General features: G+C 55.2%; 1 long non-coding RNA gene across 1 annotated transcript; it reads left to right on the forward strand.

Annotated features, from left to right (window-relative positions):
• Positions 1-12,300: 12,300 nt before the first annotated feature.
• LOC309825887 lies at positions 12,301-15,968 on the forward strand. The gene is made up of 2 exons (XR_014297071.1): positions 12,301-13,125; positions 13,320-15,968. It is a non-coding gene; the product is annotated as an uncharacterized lncRNA (long non-coding RNA).
• The last annotated feature ends 561 nt before the right edge of the window (positions 15,969-16,529 follow it).

Raw genomic sequence — 16,529 nt, forward strand, 5'->3', positions numbered from 1 at the left:
ATGGTGGGAACCAAGGTGACAGCTCCGCAGGGAGCAGGGGAACAAGGAGCTGGCAGTGGGCAGGCAGACGCTTTGTCCCTGTCCAGTGAGCCTAATTGGCCCGGCCTGCTGGACGCTGTGCCATCAGCTCGCACCTCACGCTCTGGGCTTGGGACCCAGGGCCCAGTCTGGATGCCAGTGCCTCAGGGGAGAGGCCAGAGAACCCAGGAGGTCTGGGGGTTTCTCCTGCCAGCCCTGAGGTCTCCTCGTGCCCCGGGCTTGGCCAGGAGGCAGTCTGTTTCCCACAGGTGCTGTTGGCGGGTGGGCACGGGACAGCACGAGACCCACACACCAGAGCACTGGAAGCGCCGCAGGAGGCAGCAGTGGTAACTGTGGGCTTTGGCCCTGGAGGGTGGGCACTGTTTGGGGGCTTGGGGTTCACACTGAACATTTCAGGAGCTGGAAGGAGGAAGCCATGTGTCCCGGTAATAGTGCGGTTCCAGGACTAGGGCCCCTCCCCTTGGGCGTCTGTGACAGTGAATGGGGTCCTCAGTGTGGCATGGGCAGCAGGACACCATGGTCGTGGGCACTTACATGAGGCATCTTGAGCCTCTTCTTGATGGGAATGATAGTAGCACCCACCTCATAGGGTTATTAGGGTGCTTCAGGGTCTGGTGTTGACAGGCACTCGATAGGCATTAGCTATTTTCATCATCTCTAAAAGTCCTGTATCTGGAAAGCTGGGTGGGAGAACGGGATCCACCTGAGAGGCCGGGCCCTGCCGCTGGCACACCGCCCCCCCCCTCCCCCCGCGCTGTGGTGGGGAAGGGAGCGCTGACAGCCTGGGGCCTGGCAGGCCTGGAGCCCTTCCTCTCACCCAGGCCCCTCTGCCCTCGCCACCTGTGCTAGTTTCCTAGGGCTGGTGTCGCAGATGGCCACGACCTTTTATTTTATTTTTTTGGCCGCTTGCGGGATCTTAGTTCCCTGACCAGGGATTGAACCTGGGTCCACATCAGTGAAAGCTCTGAGTCCTAACCACTGGACCGCCAGGGAATTCCTAACCATGGTCTTTTTTTTTTTTTTTTTTTTTTGTGGTACGCGGGCCTCTCACCGCTGCGGCCTCCCGTTGCGGAGCACAAGCTCCGGACGCGCAGGCTCAGCAGCCATGGCTCACGGGCCCAGCCGCCCCGTGGCATGTGGGATCCTCCCGGACCGGGGCACGAACCCGCGTCCCCTGCATCGGCAGGCGGACCCTCAACCACTGCGCCACCAGGGAAGCCCCCTAACCATGGTCTTTTAAAACAACACACAGTGGGGACTTCCCTGGCAGTCTAGTGGTTGAGACTTCCCCTTGCAATGCAGGGGGTGTGGGTTTGATCCCTGGTTGGGGAGCTGGGATCCCACATGCCTCGCGGCTGGGAAGCCAAAACATAAAACAGAGGCAATGTTGTAGTAAATTCAATAAAGACTTTTAAAATGGTCCACATCAAAAATAAATAAATAAATCTTGAAAAAATTAGTCAAACAACACACAGGGAATTCCCTGGTGGTCCAGTGATTAGGACTCCATGCTTTCACTGCCGAGGGCTGGGGTTCTGTCCCTGGTCAGGGAAATAAGATCCCACAAGCCGTGCACTGTGGCCAAAAAAGTAAATAAATAAATAAAAATAAAACAACCCACATTCAGGATCTCACAGTTCTGGACGTCATAGTCTGAAATGAGTCTCCCTGGGCTGAGATCAAGGTGTCGGCAGGGCTGCATTCCTTCTGGAGGCTGAGGGGAGAATCCATTTCCTTTGCTCTTGGCCCCTTCCTCCATCTTCAAAGCCAGTCATGTAACCTAACATTCATAGGCTCCGGGGTTAGGACGCAGACATCTTGGGGGGCCTTTTTCTGTCCACCACGCCACCTTCTCTGCCCCAGGGACCCGGGGCCCAGTCTGGATGCCAGTGCCTCAGGGGACAGGCCAGAGAACCCAGGAGGTCTGGGGGTTTCTCCTGCCAGCTAGGCCCACCTGCTTTGTGCTCCAGGCAGCGATGCTTGCCTCTTCTCTGCCCAGCTCTGACAAGGCCTCCCTGCGCTGTGGCCTGGTTGTCAGGGGAGCAGGAGTGGCTGCCGGTCTGTGCGAAGGCTCAGCAGACTCAGGGACCCCTCCCAGGGCCATGGAGGAACTTCTGCTCCAGGCTGGCCTCTCTGTGGCTAGCTCCGCCCAGGCCTCCTCTCCAGGACCACCGCCCAGTCTCCCCCTAGTTCTACAGGTGTTCCATGGGCATAAATTCAGAACGTGTCTCTCCCACCCCACAGGTGCACACCATTTCAGTCACCAGAGGGCTCTCCTCCACAGAAGGGCCTTTGTGCTCTCCTGTGCCCACCAGGCCGGCAGAAGGAGAGAAGGGGGGCACTGCCCACCCAGATCACCTCACTGTGCTTGTCGTTCCCCTGCCCTGCCCCCTTCTCCTAGGCTCAGTTCAGCCTTCACTGCTCGTGGCGTGCCGGCCACGGCCACTGCTCCAGGTGCAGCTGGAGAGAGACCGGCCAACCCCTGGAAACCCTGCCTTGTGTCCTGGAGGGGGATATGCACACGCGAAGTTGGAGAGGCCTCTTGGTTCTCTGAGGGCCAGGGGCCCATGATCTCAATTCCATGCACCTGTGAGATGGCCAAAGGGGACAGGGGAGGGAGCCTCGCTGGGAACCAGATCCTGGTGGGCAAACTGGCTCTGCGTGGCCGGTAGGGCGTGTCCTGCAAGGTCCCCTGGGAGTCAGCTTCCTGGTCTGTGACGCGCTCTGACCCCCTCCCTTCCATGCAGGTGGGGTGTTTTCCCACTGCCTCCCCATGGACACCCCAAGGTCGGGCCCTGGTTTAGCCATCCCCACGAGGCAGCACTGGCCCAAATCCAGGCTCCGTCGATGCTCAGCAATGTGGACAGAACAGTGAGGGCAGCAGCATCAACTCTGGGCCTCTCTCCCCCACCCCTGCACCCAGACACGGGCCTGCCTGGGGCTGAGTCACCTGGACTGAACGAAGTTCAAGCTTCAGGGCCTTTCTTCGGCAGGAGTCTCTTCCGAGTCCCTGGGAGGGCCTAGCAGTGTGTTCTATGGTTTTGTAAAATTTATGAAAAAACAGGAATTAAATAATTTTTTTTTTTTTTTTTGGCCACGCCGCGTGGCTTGTGGGATCTTAGTTCCCTGACCAGGGATTGAACCCGGGCGCCTGGCAGTGAAAGTGCTGAGCCCTAACCACTGGACTGCCAGGGAATTCCCTAAATAATAATTTTTTCTAAAGGGGGCCCCTAAAATTATTTAAGCTTCAGGCCATACAAGTCCTGGATTGGTCCCTACGCACCAGACACACTGGCTCCACTTGGTTCTAGAACACGCCCTGCAATCTCCCTGCTCTGGGCCTTTGCTCTCCAACTGCCTCCCCATCTTGGCTTCTCAGCACACACAGCCCATTCCCTTCACCCTGGCTTGTGAGACTGGACGGCTGTCCTCCCCTGGGAACAGACTGGTCACTCAGTCACCCTATTTATTGTTGTCTCCTCCATCCCTGCTGTGCAGCCTTCAGGGAGTTACATCACATTTCTGGGCCTCCATTCCCTCATCTCTACACCGGGGTGGCGCTACCTACTTCTTCAGGCTAGTGGCGGAGGTATGATGCCTATCTAATGGTTTCTTCTCCCACCCCCGCAAGGGCAGAGTGCGGTGCTCTCACACATCTGCAAATGAGAGGCAGGCACCTGGTTTCCAGAGGCGGGGGAAGTGGTCCGCAGGGTCAGCAGCCCCTCCCACCGTGTGGGGCCACAGGTCAGCTCTCTGACCTCAGTTTCTTCATCTGTGAAATGGAGACAATCACCCGCTTTCCAAGGTTGTGGGCGACCTTGGGTGAGAGATGTGAAAGCATCTGCGGCCTGCATGGCTGCCTCTGTGTGTGATCCTGTCAAGTTCATTCAGTCACTGATCTCTTAAGACCCACCTCGCGCCAGGGCTCATGTTCATGCACCCTTCGTTCCCTCCTGCATGAGTTTCCTGGAGCTGCCATGACAAATCACCTCAAACTGGGGGCTGAAAACAAGACATTTATTGTCTCAGGTTCTGGAGGCTCCAAGTGCAAAACAAAGGCGTTGGCTGGCAGGGCCACGCTCCCTCTGGAAGCTGTAGGGGAACCTTCCTTCCTCGTTCCTTCCAAGCTCCGGGCGCTTGGCAGGCACTCTTTGGCCTCCCTTGGCTTTGCAGCTGCATAAATCCAATCTCTGCCTTCACCATCACATGGCTGCTCCCTGTGTGTCCGTCTTCATGCGGGGTGTGTCTGTCTTTTGGGGGTTGGGGGGTATCGTATTAGTTTGCTGGGCTGCTGTAATCAAGCACCACAGACCGCGTGAACAGAAATCTATTTTCTGTCTCTGGGGCTAGAAGTCCGAGATCAAGGTGTCGGCAGGGTTGATTCCTTCTGAGGCCTCTCTCCTTGGCTTGCAGATGGCCGTCTTCTCCCTGTGTCATCACATGGTCTTCCCTCTGTGTGTGTCTGTGTCGTCATCTCCTCTTCTTATAAGGATGCCAGTCGTGTTGGATCAGGGGCCCACCTTACTCCACTTTGTCTTAACTAATTACATCTGCAAGGACCCTATTTCCAGCTCAGGTCATAGTTTGAGGTCCTGAGGGTTAAGACTTCAACTTTTTTTTTTTTTGGTGGGGAGGATACAATTCAATCTGAAATACCACCCTAATGGTTTATTGTCGTGGTCTTCTTTGGGGCTTTTGAGAAGCAGTAGTGGCCTACTCCAGCCAGCCTGGCACATACAGCCTGGCTCAGCCAGCACCTGGCTCCAGTGGCCCCCCAGACCAGAAGAGGCCCAGCCAAGGCCACCCATGGAGGTCGGGGCAGTGGGACAGGGTCTTCCCGGCCCCCAGACACCCCCTAACTTTTCAGGTAGCAGAGATCGCAAGGACAATCAACACAGGTAATCCCGTTGTCCCTTCTGAGGCTGGGGCATTTCTGGGTCATCCTCCACCACTTACAGCCTCTGGGACACTCCTGTAGGCCTTCCCATTTCTGGCCTCTCTGGGCTAGCTGGGTACAGGCAGCCCTGGCCACACTGCAGCTCACCAGGAGGCCAGCTCAGATCCAGCCACAGGAGGAGGGCTTCCTGCTTTGAGCTGCAGTGGCCCAGCAGCGTGCTGACACGTGGAGAGATCCACAGGAGGCCAGAGGCCCCACTGGATTCAGAAAGGCTACAACTGGGCAAGCAAGGAAGCTTACATGCTCAGTCTGAAAAGATAAAGGCTCGAGAGACAAGACCATATAAAGCTGGGAAGGAGTGGGCTGGAGTGACCGTGCCAGGAAAGTCTGACACGTGTTAGTGAGTGACAAGGATTCTACATGCCCCTGCACAGGGAGTTGCAGAATGAATGACCAAGTTGCCCAAGAGGATGTCAGCTCAGAGTTCAGTCAGCTTTTCAGGGGACACTGGGGATGGGAACACAAAGGACCAGGAAATCAAGCCACTTTGCACATACATGATAGCCCTGATAGATAAGCCGGCCACACCCAACACAGGACAAAGGGGAACAGACAACAGATGGGGTGGCAGTCAGTGATCCGGGAAGGCTTCCTGGAGGAGGGGGCCTGAAAGGTTCAGTAGGATAGAGACAAGTGGAGCAAAGTGAGAGGGTAAGGGGGCAGGGCGGTGGAGCCAAGCAAAGCCTGGCTGTGACCTTGATGCTGATGGACACTGAAAGCTCTGAGCCAAGGAAGGACAGATTCTCACTGCTCAGAAGGATGCCTTAGAGCCACCTGGCCCTTTCTCCCTGCCCAAATCAGCCCATTTCAGAGAAGGCAGGCAGGCTACCCAACATCACCCAGAACTGGGGTGTTGGGGCCGGGCCTGGGTCAGAAGTTCAGTTTTAGGCAGTAAGTCTGATGCCCCGTGGTCCCCTGCTTTTCTGGCCCCCACCAGTTGACAATTCCTGGCGGAGGGTGGGGGGGTGGTCTTTGGAGGGGAGTTGGCCGCGGTCACTGTCTGTAGGGTGCTGGTCCGGCTGTGGCCGGCAGGGGGCAGTTGAGCCCGCCCTTTCCTCCAGCTCCGTTGCAGAGGTGGAGCCGGCACTTCCTGTCCGGATCTACACATCCTGGAACCCAGGGCAGAATCTGGGGTCCTTGGGTCTGGCGCTGCATGCCCACCCCCTCTCAGAGTGGGACCCCTGGCTCCTGACCGCTGCCACCATCCTCTGGTCCATGATCGGGGGTCCTGGACCTCCAAGAGCACCAGAAAGAGGGTTTTCCCCCTGTGGTCCCCAGTTGGTGAAGGGACCCACATTTTCCAAAGATCAGGATGCATGTCCCAAAAACAGATTCTGCTTTGGAATTTTTTTTTGGTTTTTTGTGAAATGAAAATCGAGTCAAAATATTTAAAACAAGGGCTATATGGGGGAATCCGGGAAGTGGGGTGGGCACACCCTGGGGCTAGTCATCTATCTCCCTCCGGCTCCACCGCCTGCCCACAGGAGCTGACTGTCCCAAGCCCCTGCCCGCCAGGCGCCCCCCTTCCCAGCAGTCCCGCCCCTCTCTCAGCACCTCCTCCCCTCCCCCACCCATACTGAGTTCTTCAGCTGTTTTATTTTATTTTAAATTATTTATTTATTTATTTTTGGCTGCGGCTGCGTTGGGTCTTCATTGCTGCATGCGCATGGGCTTTCTCTAGTTGTGCAAGCAGGGGCTACTCTTCATTGCGGTGCGCGGGCTTCTTATTGCGGTGGCCTCTCTTGCTTGCAGAACACGGGCTCTAGGCACGCAGGCTTTAGTAGTTGTGGCACGTGGGCTCAGTAGTTGTGGCTCGCGGGCTCTAGAGCACAGGCTCAGTAGTCATGGCGCACGGGCTTAGTTGCTCCGTGACATGTGGGATCTTCCCGCACCAGGACTCAAACCCGTGTCCCCTGCATTGGCAGGCGGATTCTCAACCACTGCGCCACCAGGGAAGTCCTCTTCAGCTATTTTAAACTACTTGTCAAAGGTATAATTTGCAAGTGGGAGAATAATAATAGTCCCAGCTCTCCCCAGGACTTCTGTGTCCCCTGCTCATTTCACCGTTGCATTTGGGGGGTGGGCCATGACTGCTGACTCTCTGGGTCAGTAAGAGCACAGGCCTCCCTCAGATCATTAAGGTCAGCAGCCTCCAGGGGCAGATGGACCACTCGGAGGGGTTCGCTCTGCCCACAGAAGCCACGGCACCACACACACGTCTCTCGCGGATGCCACTCAGGCAGGCCAAGGGGAGTCAGAACAGAAAAGTCTCCTTCAGAGGTTTGAGGACAGTCTGAACAAGCAGCGCTCCAGTGGGATCACGTGGGGGAGAAACAGGCTCGGGCATGAAGACGTTTCCATCCACAGGGACGGAGCTGAAGCGGGCCCCCGCAGTGGGGGAGGCAGGCGGACCCAGGAGACAGAGTGTTTCCTGGGGGGCTGAGCAGCCCTAGGCGTGGGAGGTGGTGCGTGTCAGCACCACCTGGCTCCCGAGCCAGAGGAGCTGTTGCCAGGAATCCTGATGGGTAGGGCTTGGGGCGAGGCTGGCAAGATGGACACAGGCCAAAGGGTGGGGCCTACAAAAGCTGGGACTTGCTTAGTCTGCAACAGGGAGGCTGGCCGAGGAGGTCTGGGGGCCACTGGTGGGGCAACGCTTGTGGGACCAGCTCCCTCATTCCACAGGCCTTCCCGGGGCTGGGGGCGGGGGGCTGGGGAGTGAGGACACAAGCGCTGGGCATCGGGTGGGGGAGGGGGACAAGTGGGTCCGGTGCGCACTCGGGCAGGGGCTTCAGGACACAGAGAGGCGACCATGAGACAGTGAAGGTGCTGGCAAGAGAAAGGCAGTGTGAGCTCCAGGCAGGAGGCCAGCTGGGGCAAGGCTCAGGGACAAGGGGGGTGGGGTAGGAGGGCTGAGGCACCAAGGGCCTGATGCCCTTGAACGGAGCAGGGAGTCCCAAAGCTCAGATGCAGGAGACTGACACCATCAAAGTGACTTCCTGGAGGCGAGGCCCGAGGCCGAGGCCTGGCACTAAGCACAGGGGGCTCGCGGTTGGAGCTGCAGCAGTGGCTAGGTAAGGGCTTCAGGAACCCAGAGCCCACAGGCCCTGCGACCCCCAGTGGAGGCATGGGTCACATGTGTGAGAAGCCCTCTCCTAACTTAGGATACCCTCGCTGCTTCTCCCCTCTCCTTTTGACACACATGGGCCCCAAAAATGAGAGCATGAAATGCAGGTGGGCTGGCCCACTTCCTCCTCTGCTTTATAAACCAGGGCCTGGGGAGTATCCACCCCCACGCCCTCTCCCTCGAGTGCCTCCTGCCAGCGTTGGCCCAGAGACGCTCCCCTGGCTCTTTAGCTGCGCCAGACCCTTCGTGTGAGCTGCTGGGTCCAGGCCACAGGGAGCAGCGCCTCCCCTTTCTCCTCCTCTCCAGACCTGGGAGTCCAGGGCTGGACAGGCCCCCAGATCTGGACCTGTCATGGAGTTTGTGGGCCTGCTGCTAACCTGAGAACTCATTTCTTTCCTTCAATCAGTCCAGAAACATCACAAGTATTTACTGAGAGCCTCACACTGGACAGTGACCTTTACTGTAATATTGATGATTGTTTGGTCAACACATTGATGGAGGTCTGCTCCATGCCAGGGCCATTTCATGGACCTGCTGGACACAGAGAACCGGGGGAGTACAAAACAGACAGAAACCCCTCACTTGAGGGGCTCAATGAGAAGGTGACCTCTGAGCAGAGGCCAGAAGGAGCTGAGGGAGGGCTGGGCCAGGAGGCCACTGGGTGAAGCACTTTCAGGCAGAACAGTATTCATCAGAATTATGAAGTGAGAACAACAAGGAAAGCACGCTGGGGAGGTTAAGGGCCTGCCAGGGTCATGCTGCAAGGTGGGGTGGGGGGACCGGGCCAGAGCCCAGGCTGAGGCCCTGCTTCCTGCCAAGGCTGGAGAGGCCAGTGGGCGCTGGGCGGGGAGTTCCTGTTTGTTGTTCCTGCTGGGCTGCTGTGAGGTGAGTCAGGGCAGGAAGGGCTCTCAGCCAGCACGCGGTGACTATGCAGTTCCTCACCCAGGCTCACCCAGGCCCTGAAACCAGGGGCCTCAGGGCTCAGAAGGAAAAGGCCCCAGACAAGAGTCTCCTGTGAGTGGAGAGCCCAGGGTGATCCAGGAGGCCACGGTTCTGGAACTGGACCTGTGGGGATGGCGGCAGGGCTCTGGCACATTCTCTAGCGGCAGCAGCAATACTGTCATCCTTCTACCCATCTTGAACCTCAAGTATCACCTCTTTCTCACTCTCCTTTTTTTTTTTTTTTTGGTTGTGCTGTGCATCTTATGGAATCTTGGTTTCCTGACCATGGACTGAACCCATGCCCCGTTCTGTGGAAGTACAGAGTCCTAACCACAGGACCGCCAGGGAAGTCCCTCACCCCTCTTCTTCTGTCTCCTGGGTCCTTTCTCGGGCTGATGTGTGTTCGGAAACAACAGAGCTGAGCTAGCTTCAGAACAAGAATGTGAGGTGGCCACGGCTGTGAGAAAAGGCTTGGAGCCCGGGTCCTGGCCCTGAAATCTGTATGTGGCCCAAGGGGTCCTTCCTCTCCTCCTTACCCCTGCAACCCTGAGCCCCTAAGTGGGCTGCCCAGGAACGAGCAGGCCTCCGCCACCCACCTGGGCGGGGCAGACCTACCACCACCCAGCCCCACCCAGGGAACCAAGGTCCTCTGTTTACTGCTGTTTACTGGAACAGCTTGTTTTGATCTAGAAAAATCTGCTGACGCACTGGCTGCCCTGCCCTCCCCCTCTGTCAGGGTGCAAGTATTTTTAGCCCCATTTGCAGAGAAAGAGGCAGAACCCAAGCCCCACATTTATCCACCTTACTGTGAGTACTGCCTTGGCCCCTTCAGGCAGGACAGAGAGGTCCCTGTGTGGTTTTCTACCCTCATCCCTCCTCAGACACATTCCATCTCCAAAGAACCCCGAGGCCAGTAGAAACTGAAACCAGGACCCACTGAAACTGCCATTTTGTCCTTGAAAATGGAGTTGGGCCCCTCCAGACACAAGGGCACAAAGCAAGGCCTTAGTTCCTTTTGTGTTGGGACTCCTACGCTTTGTAGTATCCTAATGCTTTGTGTGTTGCTAATTCCACTTACTCCTGCTCTAAATCTAAGACAGTTTGTTTCTGGAATTTGGGAATAATATGTGGGAATGAGGAAGGTTATGAGACCAGGTAGAGAACAGCAAGCTAAGACATGAAGTTGGGCCTGGGAAGCTGACACACAGCAATTCCCACCGCCTCTCAGGCACCGCCGTGTACATAAAGGGCTGAGCCCACAGTCTGGCACAGTGACACAGCATAGAAGGCACTTGCTTGCTATTACACACACCTCCCGGCCTTTCTAGAACACTCTGACAGGCAATTCCCTCTTTCCACACTGTTCTTTCAGGCCAAGTCTTCCCAACCCACCCCTAGCAATGTTGCCAGTACGAGACGGATGAGGCAGATCTTGGGGAAAAGTGAGCTGCCAGAAGCTTTCCCTGGCAGGAGAGGACAGCTGAGCAGCCCTGTGAACAACCCTGGGCTTGCCACGTACTCGACGTTCTGTGACAAGGGTCACAGGAGAGTCACCAGTTTCCCAAGGACTCAGGGAGGGTGTCCCCGCTGGGCCCGGCCCCGCCTGCAGATGCCATCTCATAGAGGCAGGGGAAAAAACCTGCCCCAGTTTCCCCCTTGCTGCCAAGGGAGCCTGTTGTCACAGGCGGGTTTGTTTGGGGTGTGGGTGGTTACCCCGGGAGGAGACAAGCCCTTCTCAGTTGTTCCGCACCACTGTCTTTCCCGGTGTGCGCAGGGGCTTCAGGGCTGAGAGGAGGCCCCCGGGGCGGGGGGGGGGAGAGGGCGGGGTCTGGGGCTGTGGCTCCTCCTCCCGCTGGTCCCACAGTGGCAAGGGAGACGCCAGCGACCCATTTCAAAATGGGTCGCCTTGGTGGAGGGGACAAGAGTTCACCGGTTTGCTTTTGCCTTCGCTTTGAGAGACGCAGGTTAGGGGACTGCTCCACGCGGGCAGCCAGCGAAAAGTGCCCCCAGCAGCCACCAGACAGGCTCCCTGAGGACCATCACGGGCTGTAAACTGACCTGGATAAACTAGTTTTTTCCCCCAAATCTCCTTTTTCCCCACCTCCCAAACCAAAAGGAAAGCGGGTTAAATACCTATACTCTTTTGGTCTTGTTGCCACGCGATTACACGTATTGTTTTCTGCACAAACAAGATCTTGCTTTTCACTACCTTGCATCTGCCTTTTCCCATTTAATACATAATGAATAATCATCAAGTATTCTTACCCAGCAGGGACAACTTTTCTGAGGAAATACTTCAAGCCTCCAAGCCCCTGGTAACAGAATAACAAAGCCACGACACACGCCCCTCAAGCCACCTAGCAGCAACGCGGTGGCTTAACTTTTTCTTTTAATTTATTTTTGGATGCGTTGGGTCTTGGTTGCTGCACACGGGCTTTCTCTAGTTGCGGCGAGCAGGGGCTTCTCTTCGCTGCGGTGCGCAGGCTTCTCTTGTTGCGGAGCACAGGCTCTAGGCGCGCGGGCTTCAGTAGTTGTGGCCCGTGGGCTCAGCAGTTAAGACTCATGGGCTCTAGAGAGCGGGCTCAGTAGTTGTGGCACACGGGCTTAGTTGCTCCGCGGCATGTGGGATCTTCCCAGACCACGGATCAAACCCGTGTCCCCTACATTGGCAGGCAGATTCTTAACCACTGCGCCACCAGGGAATCCTGGGGCTTAACTTTTTAATGAACTTTTAAAGTTAAAAATCACAGCAGGGTTTCTTAACCAGAAACACTAAGCACAGCTACGGGTGCGGCTCCCCGTAGGCGTGTCCCTGGATCCAGCCTCGCGGAGCTCGGGCCGCCCCACCCCCACACTCCCACACCGCAAGCGGCGCGCCTCAGCACTGACATCACAGGCGCTCACGAGGCCCAGCCGACGCCCGAGGAGTCACGCGCTTCCGCCCCACCCCCACAACGCCGCGGGGAGTGATGCGCCCTCTGCAGAGATCCCTCCGCCGCCGCCTGGAATTTTCCAGACGCTCTGCCGGCCCTTCTTTCGGGCTTCTTCTGGGCGGGGTGACCTGAGGCGACCCCAAAAGTTCCCTTAGACTCGAAAGAGCAGCCCCAGCCCTCCTCCCCCCCCCCCACCTCCAGGACCGGGATGCCTCCCCAACCCTGGCACCATCACCGGCCGAAAAGAGGGCTTACCCTCCCTCCCCGTTGGAATCCGCCTCCCTAAGTGACCTTGAGATCTGTTGTCGATCTCAGGAAGCACTTGCTATGGAGAGTGGGGGATAATTGGGGAATCTGAGAAGGTGGACACCCCGGAAGAGCGGCAGCCGCCCCGAATCGTGTCCTTGGCCAGGGTCGGGGAGGGACTTTTTTCCGGTGGCAGGGGAGGAGTCGTCCTGTTGAGCAATGCCCTGGGTAACGCGGCCCAGGCCTATAAAGGCAAAAGTTGTGGCCCGTCCGGCAGGAGTTAGCGACAGGGAGGGCGGGGGCCCTGGGCTTAGTTTTGGGGGAGGAGGTGGCCAGTTTAGGGTCTCAGGGGACAGGTGGGGGAGATGGCAGAGTTAGATGGGACTGTGGGGGTGGGGGGTGCCAGGAGAAGGAAGGTTGAAGGGGAGACTAGATGTTGGGGGAACTGTGCTGGGAAGAGCTGCGTCGGGAGTGCCCACAGTAACCCGTGGGGGAGGAGAACACCCCAGGCCTGGCTGTCGCAGCTGCCTGCTGGAGAAGGGGGGCCTGACCTCTAGGAGGGCGCCGCTGCTGTGTAGGCTGAGCGGCCCCCAGTGCCCTGGTTTGTATGGAAGGAGGAAGGCAGAGAGACGGGAGGAGGAGGCTGACGGTCCCGCGGCCCTTGCTGGAGACACACTTGGGCAGTCGACGCCCTGAAAATTTGCAGGAAGGCAGGCAGTGGGGTACAGGGACGCAGATAGGCAGGGAGGGCAGAACCTGAACTTGTCAATACCAGCAGCCCCCTTTTTTTCCAGACAGAGGGTTGTGAACCCGCCTGGGGATGAGGCCTGGTGTTGTGGAAACTGAACTTAGCTTCGCGGGGCTGACAGTTCTGGCCCAGGGCGGTATGTAATTCTGGCTCGGTCTGGGACAGGGTCCAGCCAGGCCCAGCTGGGTGGAACCCAGGTCTCGGCGTGAGGGTGGTCTAGGGAGTGATGGAGGTCACGTGCCACCCTGAGCGGTTACTGGTGTGGCGCCTCGTGTATCTGACAGGCGGGAGCTGTAGGCAGACAAAATTGACGCCCACTTTATTTTCCAGGTGGCAGTGCACCCCTTTGGACTTTTCCTCTAGGTTCCATGCTTACCTCTTCTGTGACCTCACTCTACCCTTCCTCCTCCCTCTTAACTCTCTCGAGGTTACCCCTTCACTTAAAACGTTGCTTCTGGTAATCTGGTAAGCCGGGAAAGTTGCTGGAGTCCCTGCCGGAGTCGGTATTGTCGGTAATCCCGAAGGAGAGGCGTCCCCAGCGGAGACTCTGGGTGGGCGGGTTGGTCTTGCTTGCCGGTGGAGAGGGTGGGGATGGAAGGTGCACCCTTGGGTGGGCCCACAGCGATGGTACCAGCTGAAAGCTACAGAAATGCTTCATAGACCGTGGTTTGTTACTATAGCGTTCATCATGGCAAGCTGGTGGCACCAGGAGAAATGGAGCCCCTGGCCAGTGTGAGTCGTAGCCGTGCAGGAGGGGAGACCCTGGAGGAGGAGAGAGCCCGCCTAAATTGATGTCTACAGATTGAATTTCCAGAGGCTTAGGAGGAGTTCTCCAATGTCCTGTTTCCAGGCCTTGCTCAGGAAGCCCTGTATTCATTCAGGAGACCACCCTTTAAGGTTTTCAGATGAGCTTATGAGGGGGCAATCTTTAAAAGTCCAAAGCAGATGCACCCGGGGCCTTCAGCAGATGTGTTGCTTTGAGTGTGTAATCCGGGAGCAGCGATCTCTGGGCACGTGATGCCAGCAGGCGCCTCTCCTGTTCCGGGGTGGAGGTTTTCAGATGCTGCATCTTCTAAATTCAGCCTCCTGTTGTACTAGTTCTGTGCTACGAACCTTGCTTCCAGAGGACCCTTAAGCTGTAGAACATTTTAACGGGATGCCACAACACAGAGTGCTGCCTTGTAGACGGAGCTCGCAGATGCATCCCCGTGACCCTCTCATCTACCTGCCCGCTTTCCTGCGCATTGGTCGGAGGAATTCTTAGTGTGATGATATAATCTGTGTGTTGGGAAAGTGTTCAAGATTGAATGCCTTAGGCAAATACTTAAATGAGCCAACTGGCAAATTGAGGGGGTCATTGTACTGTGCTGGAGGTGCGGGTTGGTCATGCCCAAGTTTTGATAGAAATGGCAGGTCTAGTTTGGGCATTCCTACTAAGAAGGGAGTGGTCAGGATACCGGTAGTGATCTTTGATTCATCTTGCTCTTTGTGTTTTTTAACTTCAGTTTTACTTAATCAGATTTGAGAGTAATCTTAGTGTTCAAATGGGAGGACCCTGAGGTGAGGGGTGGTGGGGAGGGAAAAGCCTGCCGCAGGTGCTGGGAGGGGTGGGAGGGGTGGGCGTGAAGAAAGGGAGAAGGGGGGAGGGTTGTGGTTAGGTGTGGGTTGTAGAGGGTGGGAGTGGTAGGGAATGTGGGTTGAAGGGAATTCTCTGGAGAAAAGATCAGTAGACAGAGCTCTGGGGAATTATATAGAGCTCATGGGCAAAGAAATTACTAGTTAATAGTAAATTGTTAATGCTAGTTAAATTATCGCTTGGAAGCACAGAAAACAGTTGCTTGGAAACTTTCTAAAATGCTTAAAACTCTGCTAAGTGCAGGGGAAAAAGCAAAATTGCTTTGCTGCAAGATGGGGAAGACTGAAAAGGTAACTGAAGACCTGGTTATTGGTGGCTTGAAAGATTGGTGTCAGAAACTTGCATCAGCAGGTTAACATCCTTCACTGCTTTCAAGCTTCTTACGTGGTTCATCTGGAGATGTGTGGTATTTGGGAGAGGTCTTCGAAAAGACTTTAAATACCCATATTGTGGGCTTTTAAAGTAAGCTTAAGCTTGAGGTTTTGGAGTGCACTTAAGATGGTGAGATGTACTCTTCTGGGTTTGCAACATTTTTTTTCACTGAGGTTTTGCAGTTGAAAACTTGAGCAAAGTGGAAATGCAATGATTTGTAAAGGAATTTTGTGTTACTTCCTGCCTTATAAGCACATCTCTTTGTGATGAGTATTAACTAGAAACAGCAAGAGTTTTTACTTTTCGTCGTCATTGTAACAAGGAGAACCTAATGACTCTGTGATCACTGTAAAATTACTGTCATATTTGGTAGCAGACAATCCATGTAGGCTTGCTAAGGTTCCAGTTAGTAATCCACTGTCTCTTTAGTTTGAATGTTTGTGTTTTTTAAGTGATAACCATATTAGAGGGGAGACTATCGGCCAAAATCAGTTTGGGAAATAAGCAAAACTGGGGATGGGGAGGTGCTTTATTACTAGATTATGGTGTGTTTGTGAAAATTCAGGGAGAGATCCGAATCCTTTGTGATAAAGTAGTACCAGTGGCTTTTTTATCTTGTCCTTCTTCCCATTGAATTTCACTTTGAAAATTTTAAATCCCCAATATTTATACACTTGGGATCTTTCTAGGTGCTCTTTTTAATGTTTAAAAATATGTTGACATGATAGTTCAGTTCTTAACCCGTGATTTGGGCATGATATAGTAACTGTCATTGGAATTTAAAGAATACTAGTCATGCATGTATGGGGAAATGGTAAGCTGTTGTGAAATTGAAACTGTAATAAAAGTAGGAGGAAAAAGTACTTTTATGTTGCTCTGTATGGGAAGAACCAGTCTTGTTACACCATGTATGTGACTAATCATCATTCTTCCCCTTTACAGCATGAATAAAGGTTTGAGTTCTAAACTCATTAGAATTGTTTGTATTGCTATGTTATATTTTTTCAACCCTGATTTTGTCTGTATATCAAGTTGCCTTCATAAAGAGACTGTGGAGTCAGGTGCCCACCAGCAAGCTGCCTGTGCGGGGCTCACGGCCCTGCCAAGAGTGGGCACCGCTGATCTAGTCTGTGTATCGAGCTGCCTTCATAATGCAGTTGAATGTACCTTCCTGTTGGAGATTTAGGCCTAGATGTACGAAAGTAGCTCCACGCTGAGGGCGTGGAGTGGAGTGTGCTAGCCTGACACAACCGGCACATCCATGGCCTGCAGTCTGGGGGGTGGGGAGGGGCTCTGCTCACTGGGCGTGTGTGATGGTTGCGCACAATGTGATGTCAAACCACCAAGCCAATGAAGGTCACTGTCAAGGTGGGGGAGTACTTCGTAACACCCTGGAATTTTACCTGGTTATATTTCCAAATGGTATTGTCAAAAAGGGGCCCGCCTTATTCCTGTTTGCTTGGAGGAAACAAGCTAAATAGAACGGACATGTAATATGTATTTGATGTATGTATTTGTGGTCTTTGGGAGGC

The sequence above is a fragment of the Grampus griseus genome (assembly GCF_964374135.1).
Source record: "Grampus griseus genome assembly, chromosome: 8".
NCBI classification, from domain to species: Eukaryota; Metazoa; Chordata; class Mammalia; order Artiodactyla; family Delphinidae; genus Grampus; species Grampus griseus.